General features: G+C 45.6%; 1 protein-coding gene across 1 annotated transcript in view; it reads left to right on the forward strand.

Moving 5' to 3' along the window:
* SIM1 (SIM bHLH transcription factor 1) overlaps nucleotides 1-14,492 on the forward strand; it is a 103,931-nt gene that overhangs the window by 17,246 nt on the left and 72,193 nt on the right. The gene's annotated exons all lie outside the window — the stretch shown is intronic.

Below are 14,492 nucleotides of genomic sequence, written 5' to 3' on the forward strand. Positions count from 1 at the left end.
AAAAAGTAGAGGAGGCAAGTTGGAAAGGATTATAGGGTTAAACATTTTATCCAGTGGGAAGGGATATGCGGTGAGGGGGTTAGGGGGAATTTGTGGTACTATAACTCCCAAGCCCCCTAACCACAAATGGTCCTGTTGGGAACTTTGGGCAACTGTAGTCCAATATATATATATAGGACTACAGTTGCCCAAAGTTCCCAACAGGGCCGTTTGTGGGGTGTGTGTGTGTGTGTGTATTTGCAAAGCATTGGAGAGAACATTTTAAAAAGTATTTTCCTTTAAGTCTTTTCTGCATAACCGTAATATTATTAAGAATCAATACTAGGGTTTAGTATTGGCACCTCAAGGCATTTTTAAAGTAAGAGTTGTGTGCCCAAATGGAAACCCAAATGGGGAGACAAAGGGACACATTTAATTTAAGGAAGGAAGCAAGAACACAGATTCAGATTAGAAGTCAGCCTGACAAGTGAGAGGACCTGATGAAGTGGATGGAGTCCACCAAAACTTGTGCTAAGGAATTATTCTTCCCTGTAAGGCCCTAAAAATGCTCCCTTTACGTCTTTTTGTGCAAGGAGATGATGTGTGGAGCTGTACATTTCCACACCTTCTACTTCTTGACTGTATGTCTTAGAAAAGCTTTCACTCTGGGACCATTTGAATGAGAAAAGGGACAGCCAGTAACCACTTATTAGAAAACCAAACAAATAACCCACTGGGAAGTGCTGTCTTCTGGGTTGTATGTGACTGGAGGCCTACAGCAGAGGGACCAGGGCCAGAAGTGATTCCAGGCCACTGCTAGATTGTGGGCTGTTGACAGCAGAGTTTGAGGGGGGGGGGGGAAGCAACTTCAAACAACCTGAGTAGGGACCAAGCATGCATTTGTGCCGGGAAGACACTTGAGATCCAGAAACCTTTTAAAATTAAAGTCCCTGGATTGGAAATGCAGGAGACCAAACTGTGGCCTCCACGTTTCTTCAATTAGCAAGGAGAAACAGTATGGATGTTAGTTCTTCTGGAAACTTGGGCTTGAAGAGCCTAGGGAGGAAAAAGGAAAAGGGCTGCAGATCCTGGGTGACATAAACTCCCTGCATCCACACTGGGGCTATACTCTGGATTGAATCACTTTAACTGCCATGGTTCAATGCTGTGGAATTATGGGAATGGTAGTTTGTTGGGGCATCAGAGCTGTGCTCTGAGCCATGGCAGCTAAAGTGATGTCAAACTGGCTCTGGTGCTCCAATAAACTCACATTCCCAGAATTCCATAGCATTGAACTATGGCAATTAAAATGATGCCAAACCAGAGTATGGCTGCAGTGTAGATGCAGCCTTAACATCCTTATTCACATAGAGCTCAGCCTGTTGGGTCCTGCGTCAGTGGACCTAATCAGCCAGTCTGCCCTTGGTTCAAGGAGAAATCCCAAGCCTAGGTAAAGCCCAAGAACTAGAATCCACACAATAGTCATATCTAACAGGGCTATCTCTGGATAGGTTTTCTCGAAGAACCAGGTTTTTCTCCTCCACTGAGGTTGAGTTGTACTATTTCGGATTTTCCTGTGGAGGCTGACATTGTGGTTTCTTTTTTTGAGAACAAAAATTTACAAATAAAATAAAATAAACATAAAAGACTACACATGCTCACAGAAAGTGCTTATGTCAAGGAGATGAGCTATGCAAGACTTCCTGGCACAGAGAGATCTTGTAGCACCTTTGAGACTTCAGTCTACTTCCTCAGATGCATTTGGTGGAGTGGAAGCCAGGCACAGACCTATATATACGCCATTGGTATGTGAGGATGTCAGTTCAAATTACAAATCTTTTGGGTATGGAAATGGAAGTCGCAGCTCCAGTTTGAACGATGGTCGTTAGTGCACAAAGACATGGTAGGGCATTGCTGTCCCTACGTTTTCTCTGCTGTTACAGGGAGGTTTTGTATCAGGAAGACCCTCCACCAGAAACCTGTAGTGGTTCATAGAATCATAGAATTGTAGAGTTGGAAGAGACAGCAAGGGCCATTCAGTCCAACTCCCTGCCATGCAGGAACTCTCAATCAAAGCATACCCGACAGATGGCCATCCAGACTCTTGCAACCAAGTAACAAGCAATACCTGCTCCTCTTCTACCCAACCATGATTAAAGGGGACAGGAGCAGTGTTTTGACTCTGGCAACCCTAGCTTTTAAATAGGCTGGGCCTGGAATCGAAAGAAACTTCGGGAACCCAGGTTTCACTGGCCGGTAACCAGCACTTTACAAAGAACATGTCAGTTGGCTGCCCAGTTTCTGCCTGAATTGGTAAGGAGATGGCTTCCATTATCTGCTTCCTTCCTCCAACGGGGCTTCCTATTAAAACTCGTGACATCTCAGATCAAATCAATCCTTCCTCATGATCCTGTTTTTCATGTAAAGCAAAAATCTCACCCATCCTATGGACTATAACCCTGCTCTCAGATGTAACCTCCTTGGTTCTGGCGACACGGAGGAAGAAGACGGGCAGAGAAAATAATAATAATAATAATAATAATAATAATAATAATAATAATAATAATAATAATGTCTTTTATTTCTGGAGCGTGTAATGAAAAGACCTGAGATTTGGGAAAGCAAGAGGGAAGGGGAGTAAGGGGGCAGCGGGTCAAGGAAAGTCTTCAGGAACCAGCGACTCTGGAATAAATTGCGGGTGTTGTGTGCCATCACGTCCTTTCGGACTTAAGGCGAGTCTATCGTAGGGTTTTCTTGGCAAGTTTCTTCAGAAAAGGTTTGCCATTGCCATCTTCTGAGGCCGAGAGAGTGTGACTTGCCCAAGGTCACCTAGTGGGTTTCCATGGCCAAGTCGGGATTCGAACCCTGGTCTTCAGAGGGATCCCAAATTGGTGGTGAGGCGGGCTGGAAGGAAATGAAGTGGCTCTCCTATCTAATAAGAAGCAGACATAGGATTCTGCCTAGGTGTACTGCGAGAGATGGATTACCTTACAGTACCTCCCGGTAGTGTAAGGATGTGTATAACAAACCAGCTTTACACCACTGTAACACCATCCTGTTGAATCCTGGGGTTTGTAGTTTGGCAAGACCTTCAGCCTGGTCTGTGCGACAGCGCTGCTGCTTCACTAAACGACACATCCCAGAATCCGACAGGATGGAGCCATGGCAGTTAAAGTGGTGTCGAACTGCTTTATTTCTGCAGTGTGCGTCTACTCGTTGTCGCCTAAAGCCTTTCCCACACAAGTCCTGCTAGCCCTTTCCAAAATCCTGGCGAAGGATCATTTGTGTGTTGGTTTAACGGCCCGTTCTACTTAAAACTGACTCAGGTCCAAAACACCCTGCAGAAATAATCCAGTTTGAGACCTCTTTGACTGCCCTGGCTCAGTGCTAGAGAATCCTGGGAATTACAGTTTATGTGGCACCAGAGGTCTCTGGCGGAGAAGGTTAAATGTCTCACTGAACTACAGCTCCTAGAATTCCCTAGCATTGAGCCAGGGCAGTTAAAGCGGTCTCAAACTGGATTATTTCTGCAGTGTGTTTTGGACCCAGACAGGGAACTTCAGCAGACAGGGCTGTCAGGACAGTTAGGTTTTTTGTGTGTGCCTTTGGCGGATTTTCTAGTCTAACGCTGTGCAGAAATACACAACTTAAATCACTCCCAAGAGATGCCCTCCCAACTCCTCCTTCAAGACCTCCAAAGAAGGAGAGTCCAGAGATGGAAGAGCCCTTACCATCAAGAAGTTCTTCGTCGTGTTTAGCTGGAATCTCTTTCCTTGTAACTTGAATGACTTGGCTCCTGGTCTACGGCAGAAAACAGGCTCTCTCTCCATCTTCTCCATGCCATTGATACATGTATTTGCAGATTGTTATCCCATCATCACTCATTCTTCACAATCTTCTCTTTTCCAAGCAGCCCAGGAAGAAAGAAAGAGGGGGGGGGATCTCTCTCTTTCTGAGGGGTTGTATTTCAAAACGGATGCATTTTTCTTCTATTCACTTGTTTGGATTAACTTTTCCATGGGGAAAAAGAAACCCAAAGGTTTGCCTTCCTTTTCCAGGCGATGGGTTTATGGTTCCAGTCTAAAATAAACCCAGTAGCCCGGCTTTAAAGGGTAAACCTTTACACCACAAATCTCTGTACGCTTGGTTGCGCCAATAGGCCTCCAGGGAATCCAAGATTTCAAGGCTGCGATGAGAGAAATAAAATAAAAATAATGATTATATATATTTGTACAGATAGTTTTTGGTTGCGCTTCTTAAAAATCGCTGTAAGCTGTTTTGAGTCCTGCCCTCCTGGGAACAAGGTGGAGGTGTGTGTGGGGAAACCCATTGGATTCCTGCGACTTACTTTTGAGGAAACATATTTACGATTTCGCCCTGAAACACACTCTGGGGATGATGTACATCAGCGTTATTATCATTTGAACATCATAGGGTACAAAGACATAAAATTTTGGACACCATGTGACAAAAAACACATTAAAAATACCTTCCAGTGGTGTACATTTACATCATTGTAAATGTAAATACGCATCATTTAAAGTTTTTTTTTTTAAATGTTGGATTTAATTACTTCGGAATAAAAGTAATGTCTGCTCAGATCTCTCTTTGGCCTCCGACAGCCTTGGAGGCTTAATTCTTGAAATCAAGGTCTGGATCCATTAGTTTAAAGGGGAGATTTGGGGAGGGAAGGGGCAGGGCGATAATAACGCCAGGTGAAACAATTCCTTCTACTAAGGATTTTACACACAGACAAAAGTAACGCCGTTCCGTTCCTAAAACAGAATCCCACCTGGGGTAAACGTCCCCCCCCTCCGTTGTGATCCTGTTTCTCCTCCTCCACACTGTTGTTATTGTCAGTTCTGCTACACAATACAAAAGATCTGCAAACCGATTTCGGTGTTGTAATGTTGTCTGCTCTTCCTACGGAGAAAGAACCGCATTGAATGGTATAAATGCGGCGCTACAACTTCAGGGCTCTGAAAACAATCCTCAACAGTGAGAAACCTGATAGTCTGGCAGAGTAATGCAGCTGATCCGAAGTCTGCATAAATGTCCTCCCAGGTGCATCCACACTGCAGATATAACCCGGTTTGACACCTCTTTAACCGCCACGGCTCAATGCTGTGGAATTCTGGCGAAGTGTAGTTTGCTGTGGCACCAGAGCTCCGCTTCGGTAGCGTTGAGCCATGGCGGTTAAAGTGGTGTCAAACCGGATTATAGCTGCAGTGTGGATGCTGCTGGGGGGGCATTATTGTTGGATTATTGCTGCAGTGTGGATGTGGTCTTGGACTTGCTCCTGTGTTTCTTTTTCCTTTGTAGCTGATGGATGTGGCACTCTTGTTCAGCATCGGAACATCTCCTCTTTGCAGAGAAAGGCCTAGCGCTGTCCACTCTCTTGAGGTTTAGGCTCTGATCTGCACTGCAGAAACAATCCAGTTTGACGCCACCTTTAACTGCCAGGGCTCCATGCCATGGAATTCTGGGAACTGTACTTTGTGCGAGATATTTAGCAGTCTCTCTCAGAGAGCTCCGGTGCCAACGCAAACTACAAATCCCAGGATTCCATACATGGAGCCCTGGCCGTTAAAGCGGGGTCAAAGTGGATTATTTCTGCTGTGCGGAATTCGGGTGAGGGGGGGCGTTTAGGGCAAATGGAGTGGATTTCCCTCCGCCTCGTTTACTTACTAGGGTCCAAAACACACTGCAGAAATAATCCAATTTGAGGCCGCTTTAACTGCCCTGGCTCAGGGTTAGGGAATCCTGGGAACTGTGGCACTACTAGAGCCCTCCGACAGAGAAGGCTCAATAGCTCACAAAACTGCAATCCCCTGGATCCTCTAGCACTGAGCCATGGCAGTTAAAGCGTTGTCAAACTGGATTATTTCTCCAGTGAGGATGCGGGCAGAGTTTTTTCACTGGAGGAAAAGGAAGGGCCCTGGTTTTTCCAAGCGCAACGTGAGCCACTCTGATCCCCCCTCCCTTGGGGTCCTTTAGGCGACTTCGAAAGGCTGCTGCTTATGTAAATGCGATTTTAAAAAACTCCGGCTCGGAGATGAGAGGAAGAAGCCAAGCGCGGAAAGGACATTTATTTTTGATCTAGGGAGGTTAATGGAGCGTGGCTTGGAAAGCTTCCAAAATAGATTTGGGGTTTGTTGGGTTTCTCTCTCTCTCTCTCCATCCCCCTCCCCTCCATCCAAGCCTGGTTTCTTATCTTCAACCTCTTCAGCCGGGAAAATCCTCCTCCAGACTTTGCAAGCGCTTGAGTTCCTTCTTCTTCTTCTTCTTCTTCTTCTTCTTCTTCTTCTTCTTCTTCTTCTTCTTCTTCTTCTTCTTCTTCTTCTTCTTCTTCTTCTCCTCCTCTCTTTTTTTCTTCCTCTTCTGAGGCTCTCTCCGTTTTACAAGGGCCGACTTTCAAATCTCCGGGTTGCTCTAATCCTCAAAGCAAAAGGCGAGAGTTGTTTCCCCCCTCTCTCCTTCTCCTTCTTCTCGCTTTTAAAATAAAAATAGGCAATTAGAGGATTTGTCGGCTACAAGGGAAAAAGAAATATTGGCTGCGGTAGGTCAAGTGCAAAACTGGTTTTTTTTGGGGGGGGGCTGGTTAAAGTGATTGTTACAAAGAAAGGAAGAAAATTAAGAGGTTGAAAGAAAGAAAGAGGGCCCATCGCGCATCCTAAAAGTGCAACCCTTACTATCACTGCCTACTTTCACTTTTCATTGACCTCCGCAGGATTTATATAACGCAGTCACAAGCGGGATGGAAAGAGAAACAATACGGCGATCCTAGATAATGTAGACACAGCTTCGGAAGCAAACTCTGCTGATTCCGAAGGTAGTGACTTTACATTTTTATTAATTTTATAGCCCGCCTTTCTCGGGGCAAGTGACGCAAGGCGGCTCACAACAAATAGCTGTAGGCTTTCTCTTTCTCTATAGCTACACTTTCTCTCTAAGCTACACTTTCGTCTCCTTGAGTCCGTATATTGGGGAAAAGGCGGGATATAAGAAAACAACAACAACAACAACAACAATCATTTATGGCCCAGATTTTTCCTCAAGGTCTAGCTTGAGTCACTTGAGCCTTAGGTAGCTACGTAGCAGGGGGTCTATTCTATTTATTATTTACAGTATTTGCTGACTTTATTTTATATATCTACTCATTGCTGCCATAAGTCCATTTATTCATTTATTTCATTTTTATGCTGCCTTTTTCCCAGAAAGAAACCCAGGGCGGTTCAGAAGTTTAAAAAAAAAAACCATTTTAAAAGCCTTTAGAATAATTTTTAAAGAACCCCAACAACTAAAAAACATCAGATAAAACGGTACAAAATTACATACATTAAAAACCACAACACACATAACTGTCTACAACAACAGACACTCCATATAAAAGCTATGGATCTATGTATGGGTGTCTATGGGTTTTCTGGAGTTGCGAGTGTGTGACTCGAGCTTGGGCAAGTCCCACTCTCTCAGCCTCAGAGGAAGTCAAACAAACCTCCTCTGGACAGATCTTGCCAAGAAAACCCCAAGATAGGGTCGCCCTAAGTCGGAAACGATTTGAAGACACACAACAACAACAGCAGCCCCATTAATACCGGTTGAGCTGAATTCTGAGTAGTGGAGCGAACTTCTGAGTCCTCTCTGTGGAGGACTCTTGCTCTGACCAAGGGGTAAATAAGTAACCTGGGGGCGATCCCTCAAGCAGGGCTATGTGAGGGCTCTTCCACTTGCAAATCCTTCTCCTATGGGAGAAGTAAGCCTGGGAGTGAATTGAAAATAGGTGATAGGAGCAGTCCTTGGAAGGTGCCTCTCCTCATGAAACCACTTTCGAGGAATTCAAGAGAACCATAGAAAAGACGGAGCTGGCCCTCGGTCATTTCAAAGGCCTCATCAGCTGGAAAGACTGGCACCCCTGGCACCCCCAAGACCTTCCTTTCCCTTCCCTTCCCTACGGGAAAGCAGTTAGTTAATTTCTCTCGGCAGGTTAACCTGTAACGCAGCCGGGTTGTTCTTTAACCCACCTGGGCGGCATTTCTGCTTCTCTTCTTCCAGTGGTTTAAGAAATGGCAAGCCTCCTCCTCCTCCTCCTATTTACTTCCACATTCAGATTAATGAACAACTGCCAAACACACACACAGCTGGAGTGGAAGCTCTTAAGACTGGCAAAGAGAGGGCTAACCAGGAATAACAACAACAACAACAACAATATTAATAATAATAATAGGCTGCAAGAGGCAGACAGAAGCTGCATCCGCACTGCAGAAATAATTTAATCCAGTGTGTTACCGCTTTAACCTCCATGGCCCAGCGCTGTGGGATTCTGGCAATGGTAGTTTCTTGTGACTCCAGAGCTTTCTGACCGAGAAGGCTCAGTCTCTCGCAAAATTCCCGAAATTCCATAGCACTGAGCCATGGCGGTTAAAGTGGTATCAAACTGGTTTATCTCTGCAGTGCAGATGTAGCGAGTGATAGAGACCGCCCTCTTGTTTTTCCTTTTTGCTCGCTCGCTCGTTCGCTTTTGGTAGCTGCCCACCCTTAAGGAGCCAGCATGGCATAGTGATTTGAGCACTGGGACTATGACTCTGGGTTCGAATCCCGGCCATGGAAACCCAGTGGATGGCCTTGGGCGGGTCACAGACTCTCAGCCTCCGAGGATGGCAATGGCAAACCCCCTCTGAACAGATCCTTGCCAAGAAAACCCAGTCATAGGGTTGCCATAGGTTGGAAAGGACTTGAAGGCACACAACAGCAAGGAACCATACATAGGTCCTTTGGCCCGCCTTCCAAGCTTTCCTTAAAAGCGCGAGGGGGGGGGGGGAGTGTTAGGGTTTTGGATTGTATATTTTTTAATCTTTGTAAACCGCCCCGATTGTAGACGGGTGGGATATAAATAAATTATTATTATTATTATTCCCCAGAGAACCCTTCAAAGTCTCTCTCCTCTTCTTTATGTGATGCCATAGGGACAATTGGACACAGACAGGGGAGGACTCTGCCTTCTGCCTCAGTCTGCAGAGGTGAAGAATAATGGGAATTATAGTCCAACAACATCTGAAGGGCCATGTAGCCTTGTTCAAGCAGCTGAGCACAGCTTCAAAAACTAGACTCTCCGGGTAGGACTGGGGGGAAACCCTGCTGAAGAGCACTGGCCCAGTCAGAGCATATATGCCAGGGAGAGTTAGGTTCCTAATTGGCCAGGAGGTCAGGCAAGGCTGCATTTTATCACCTGATCTGTTTCACTTGTACGTTGAACATATCATACCGAAAGCAGGATTAGACTGGAAGGAATGAGGTGTGAACACAGGAGGAAGGAACATTAACCCTTTAAGAGATACAGATATCGGACCAACCAAGATACTACTAGCAGAAAACAGCAATGATCTTGGAACAATTTCTTAGAAGAAAGTCAAGGATGAAAGTGCAAAGAGGTTTACAACACAGTTGAACATAAAGAAAACAACAACAAACGCAATGATTTGTTGTTGTGTAACTTCAAGTCGTTTCTGATTTATGGGGACCCTAAGGTGAACTTATCACTGGGTTTTCTTGACATGATTAGATCAGGCTTTTAGTTTGTTTGTTTTGCCTTTGCCTCCCTCTGAGGCTGAGATTGTGTGGCTTGCCTAAGGCCACTCAATGTATTTCCATAAATGAGCAAGGATTCAGACCCTGGTCTCCAGAGTCATAGTCTGCAGAGTCATAGTCAGCCACTTCACCAAACTAGTTTGCATAACTTTAAAAGAAATAACATCCAGGGGTAGCTGTGTTGGCCATATAGCAAATCCAATGACATCCAAACAATGATACCTTTATTGGGCCAACCCAAAAGCACAAGTACATGTTGCAAGCTTTCGAAGTCACACTGGCTTCTTCACCAGGAAAACAGGAGAAAAAAAAATTGAAGATGTTAGTCACTGAAATAGTTCAAGATTTTCCACACTTTGGCTCAGTCATGAATCATTAATCAGAATGGAGACTGCAGTCAAGAAATCAGAAGAAGGCTAGGATTTGGAAGTGCAGCTATGAAGGAACTGGACAAGATCCTGAAGTGAAAGGAGATACCATTGGATACTAAAGTCAGGATTGCACACCCAGTCCTGTTTTCCATTTCTATGGGAAAATAGGCAGTGAAAAATGCTGACAGGAAGAAAACCAACTCTTCCTTTGGAAGGTGGCGCTGGAGGAGAGTTGTACAGATACCTGGGAGTGCTAAAAAGAGAAAGAAATGGGTATTAGCAAATCAATTCTGAACTTTCTTTAGAACAGTGGATCTCAACCTTTGGCCCTCTAGAGTTTTGAGACTTCAATTCCCAGAATTCCTGAACAATGTGAACATTCTGACTGGGACTTCTGGGAATTGAAGTCTAAAACATCTGGCGGCCCAAAGGTTGAAATCCACTGTTTTAGAAGCTAAGATAACTAAACTAACACCAACAAATGGTTTTTATCCCTCCTCTCAACTGCTCCTCAAGGCATCCTGGGAAGGGTGACCAGATGTCCTAACCACACAGGACGCCAAGGCCCTGCAAAACATAGGGCATTCAAGAAATATGTAGGGCATTACTAAATAAAAGCCCCCACACTCCTATCACTATAATCCATGCTTCTTAGTCCAGATGCAAAATCAAGGCCCTTATCACACATTGGGGGGGGGGGGGTTTGCAGCTCAGATGCGCAGTCACTCCTGTTCTAGCAACGCGAACCGTCACTCCTTAGTGCAAAGTGCAGGGCATTTGGAATTTTCTCCCAGACAGAAGGTTGAAATGTAAGGCAGGTCCTGGAAAAGGAGGACCATCTTCCTTTGTTGGTCATCATCCTGACCCTGCATCATTCACTCTTTTATACTTTCTCACAACAGCCCTGTGGGAAGGTTACCCTGGCAGTTAGTGACTAGTAGTGCAAGGAAAGTGGTGCACACTCTCTCCAGTGCCTGTCTATTATGGCCCTTATCACACGTGGGGGGGGGGGGGGGTTGCAGCTCAGATCCACAGCCACTCCTATTCTAGCAATGCGAAATGTCATGTTTTTTCACACCAGATCCGGAGTCACTCCTGTCTAGCAATGCGGATTAAGGTTAAAACATGATGTTTTACCACACCTGGTTGCATTTCTGTTGCCTTTCTGAATTGAGGGGGAAGCAGAGTCAGTTCGGTTCCAAGCAAGTCACGTGATGCGGATTCAAGCAAAGGGGAGTGAGTCCACATAGTATTACCACACTGGAACATAATTTGAGGGTTCAACGATTCGAAATCGGCACCCTTGTGCATGCTCAGTGGGGCTCTGGACGCTGTCCTCCTTCCCTGCCCACTCCTTAGCTGAGGTGAAGGAAGACGCAGGGGATGATGGGATCAGCAGCAGGGTGAAGGAGGGGAGCAGATCGGGGTCTAGGAGGATGCAGGGGATGATGGGATTGGCAGTAAGGTGAAGGAGGGGAGCAGATCAGGGTTTAGGAGGATGTAGGGGATGATGGGATTGGCAGCAGGGTGAAGGAGGGGAATGATTGGGGTCTAGGAGGATGCAGGGGATGATGGGATCGGTGGCAGGTTGGCAGAGAGGAGGAGATGGTATGAAGGAGGAGGAGGGGAATGATGGAGCAGGACACAGGGGACCAAGGGGAGTGACATTGGAGTGGTTTTCCACACCAGACCAATTTGAAGTGCAATCTAAGTGAGCCTGGAAGTGAATTCTGTGAAGTCACTTTTTTTTCCAGTTTTACCAAAATGGGGGTCACTTTGGAATCACTGTGGAAGCATCTTGCAAGGAGCTCCCATAGAAAGGAATGGCGTCTGATAATACATTCACATTCTGATGTGAATGCGCATCGTTGGACCCACAGTCACGTTGTAACTGAGCAGGAAAATCTCCAAAAAGTTCAGTGTGATATACTCCTTACTCTGTTGTTGTTGTTGTTATTGTTATTGTTAACTGCATTGGAGTCAACTTCAACCCATGGTGACCCTATGTATGAGAGACCTCGAAGTCATCCTGTCCTCAACCATCCTGTAGACTCAGGGCTGTGGCTTCTCTGATTTGAATCTATCCATCTGGAATGCAGTCTTCCTCTTTCCCTGTTGCCTTCCACTTTCCCAAGCATTCATAGCCTTTTCTAGTGAGTCCTTTCTTCTCATGATAATGGCCAAAATATGACAACCTCAGTTTAGTCATTTTCAAAGTCTGGGCCTGATCTGCTCTAGCACCCATTTAATATCTCTTTTTAGAAGTTCATAGAACTATTTTCAGAACTTTCTAGGGATAGCCATGTTGTTGGCCATATAGCAAGTCCTATAACATCCAAACATCGACAGCTTTATTGGACCAACCAAAATGCAAATGTGACTTCGAAAGCTCGCAACATGTGCATTTTGGTTGGCCCAATAAAAGTGTCGTTGTTTGGATGTTATTTGATATTTAATGCTATCTCTTGACACTTAGGATCTTGTCTCGTCCCTTCATAGCTGCTCTTCCAAGTCCTAGTCTTCTTCTGATTGTTGACCGCAGCCTCCACTCTGATGGGGTTCTTCTAGCACTTTGATGCTGCTTCAACTGCGATGACTCCATCCTGCGATAATAGGTTTCCTGAGACACTGAGAATTCCCTGCCAGAGAGGTCCAGTGTCCGGGATTCAAGGCACCGCAGCAAAGTACACATTCTATGATTCCTTAGCTGTTAACGTGGTACCAAACTGCAAGCATTGTTCAGTGCGGAGCTGGTCGATGTAGAGTCCTCAAAAGCGAGGAAAATCCAAACAGGGAATGGGGGGAAATCCACTGGGGAATGTTTTTTGTTTTGTTTAAAAAAGACCTGCATACAAATAAAGAAGCCACCCACATCTCTGGAGAACCGACAGGGTGTAGTGGTTTGAGCTTCGGACTATCACTCTGGAGACTAGGGTTCAAATCCCCACTCAGCCATGAAAGCCCAGTAGGTGACACTCTCTCAGCCTCAGAGGATAGTACCAGCAAACCTCTTCTGAAGAGAGTTGCCAAGAAAACTTTGGGGTTGCTGTAAGTCGGACCCAACTTGAAGGCACACAGCAACAACCAACCCCCCCCCCTCTCTCTTTCTCTCTCGTTCACACTTCCCTCATTTTTTTTTTCTGGAGAAGCCATAGCAAAGTTCGTCTGGAGCTGTTTTGATCCGTCCTTTTTGTTTCTCCTCCAATAACTCTTACTTATAGCGTCCCTTTGCCGGAGTTTCAGAGATTTCCCCAAGCGTCCCGATGCTTCTTTTGTCTTGAATTCACGTGGGAAAGGAACGGAGTTGGAGGAGAAAAGAGGAGATGCAATGCCCTTTATGCAGAAGAGGGCAGAGGAGGCGAGACAAGGCAAAGGTTGGGGATCCCTCCCTTTGCACTTATTTCACTCCTCCCTCAACAATCCAGCTGAAAACTGCCTAGCTCATTTCCACTACACAACTGTAGCGACATGATTCCGCTTTCACTCCCTATAAAACCCTGAGCTTTGCAGTTTCCTGGTGAGGCGCAGGAGGAGCCCTTTAGCTGAAAACCCTCATCTGCAAACAACGTGGAGCCATGGCAGTTGAAACGGACTCATAGCGCTACAAGTGCGAAAGGGTGACAAATGCAAGGAAGGGAGGGCGGATTGTGTCTATTGGGGGTTTCAGAGGCTTGATCTCATAAGGGACCGAAGCTTATTTCTTCTCCCGATGTGGCCAAAGCACAACAGCCTGAGTTTAGTCGTCTTGGGCTGCATCCACACTGAAGAAATAATCCGGTTTGGCACCGCTTTAACTTTTTTCTGGATCAAGGCTATGGAATTCTGGGAGTTGGAGTTTGTTGCTCCACTTTGGGCCCTACAACAAACTCCAACTCCCAGAATTCCATAGCCTAAAGCCAGGGCAGTTAAAGCGGGGCCAAACCGGGTTATTTCTACCAAGGGGGGAGCTCAGGCTTGATCTGTTAAAGGACCCATTTGTTTGTCCTTCTTGGCCGTCCTTGGCACTCTTCTCCATCATCACACCTCAGATGGGTTGGTTTTCCTCTTACCTCCTGTTTTCTTCACTGCCCAGCTCTCCCTACAAAGAAATAAACCCTTCAAGTATCCCTTTGATGCGAAATCCCTTTGGTGCGAAATCTGAGAACAGAAATACAACATCCTCACTCACTTCTTCCTTCTGTTGAGAGGATATTGCTGTTGATGCTTAAGGCGGTGGCAAGGAGGACAGCTGAATGGCCACCATGTTATCAATTGTGGAGATAGTTGTTGTTGTGTGTTTTCAAGTCGTTTCCGATTTGTGGCAACCCTAAGGCGAATCTATCATGGGGTTTCCTTGGCAAGATTTGTTCAGAGGCGGTTTGCCATTGTCTTCTTCCCCTGAGGCTGAGAGAGTGTCACTTGCTCAAGGTCGCCCAGTGAGTTTCATTTAATTCATTAAGACAATGCTTTCTTAATTTTGAGCAACGCGTTGGGCCACTTTCCTCGAGTTTTTCCCCGGTGCGATGATGATGATGATGATGATGATGATGATGATGATGATGATGATGATGATGA

This window comes from Sceloporus undulatus, chromosome 1, assembly GCF_019175285.1.
Source record: "Sceloporus undulatus isolate JIND9_A2432 ecotype Alabama chromosome 1, SceUnd_v1.1, whole genome shotgun sequence".
In the NCBI taxonomy this organism is placed as follows: Eukaryota; Metazoa; Chordata; class Lepidosauria; order Squamata; family Phrynosomatidae; genus Sceloporus; species Sceloporus undulatus.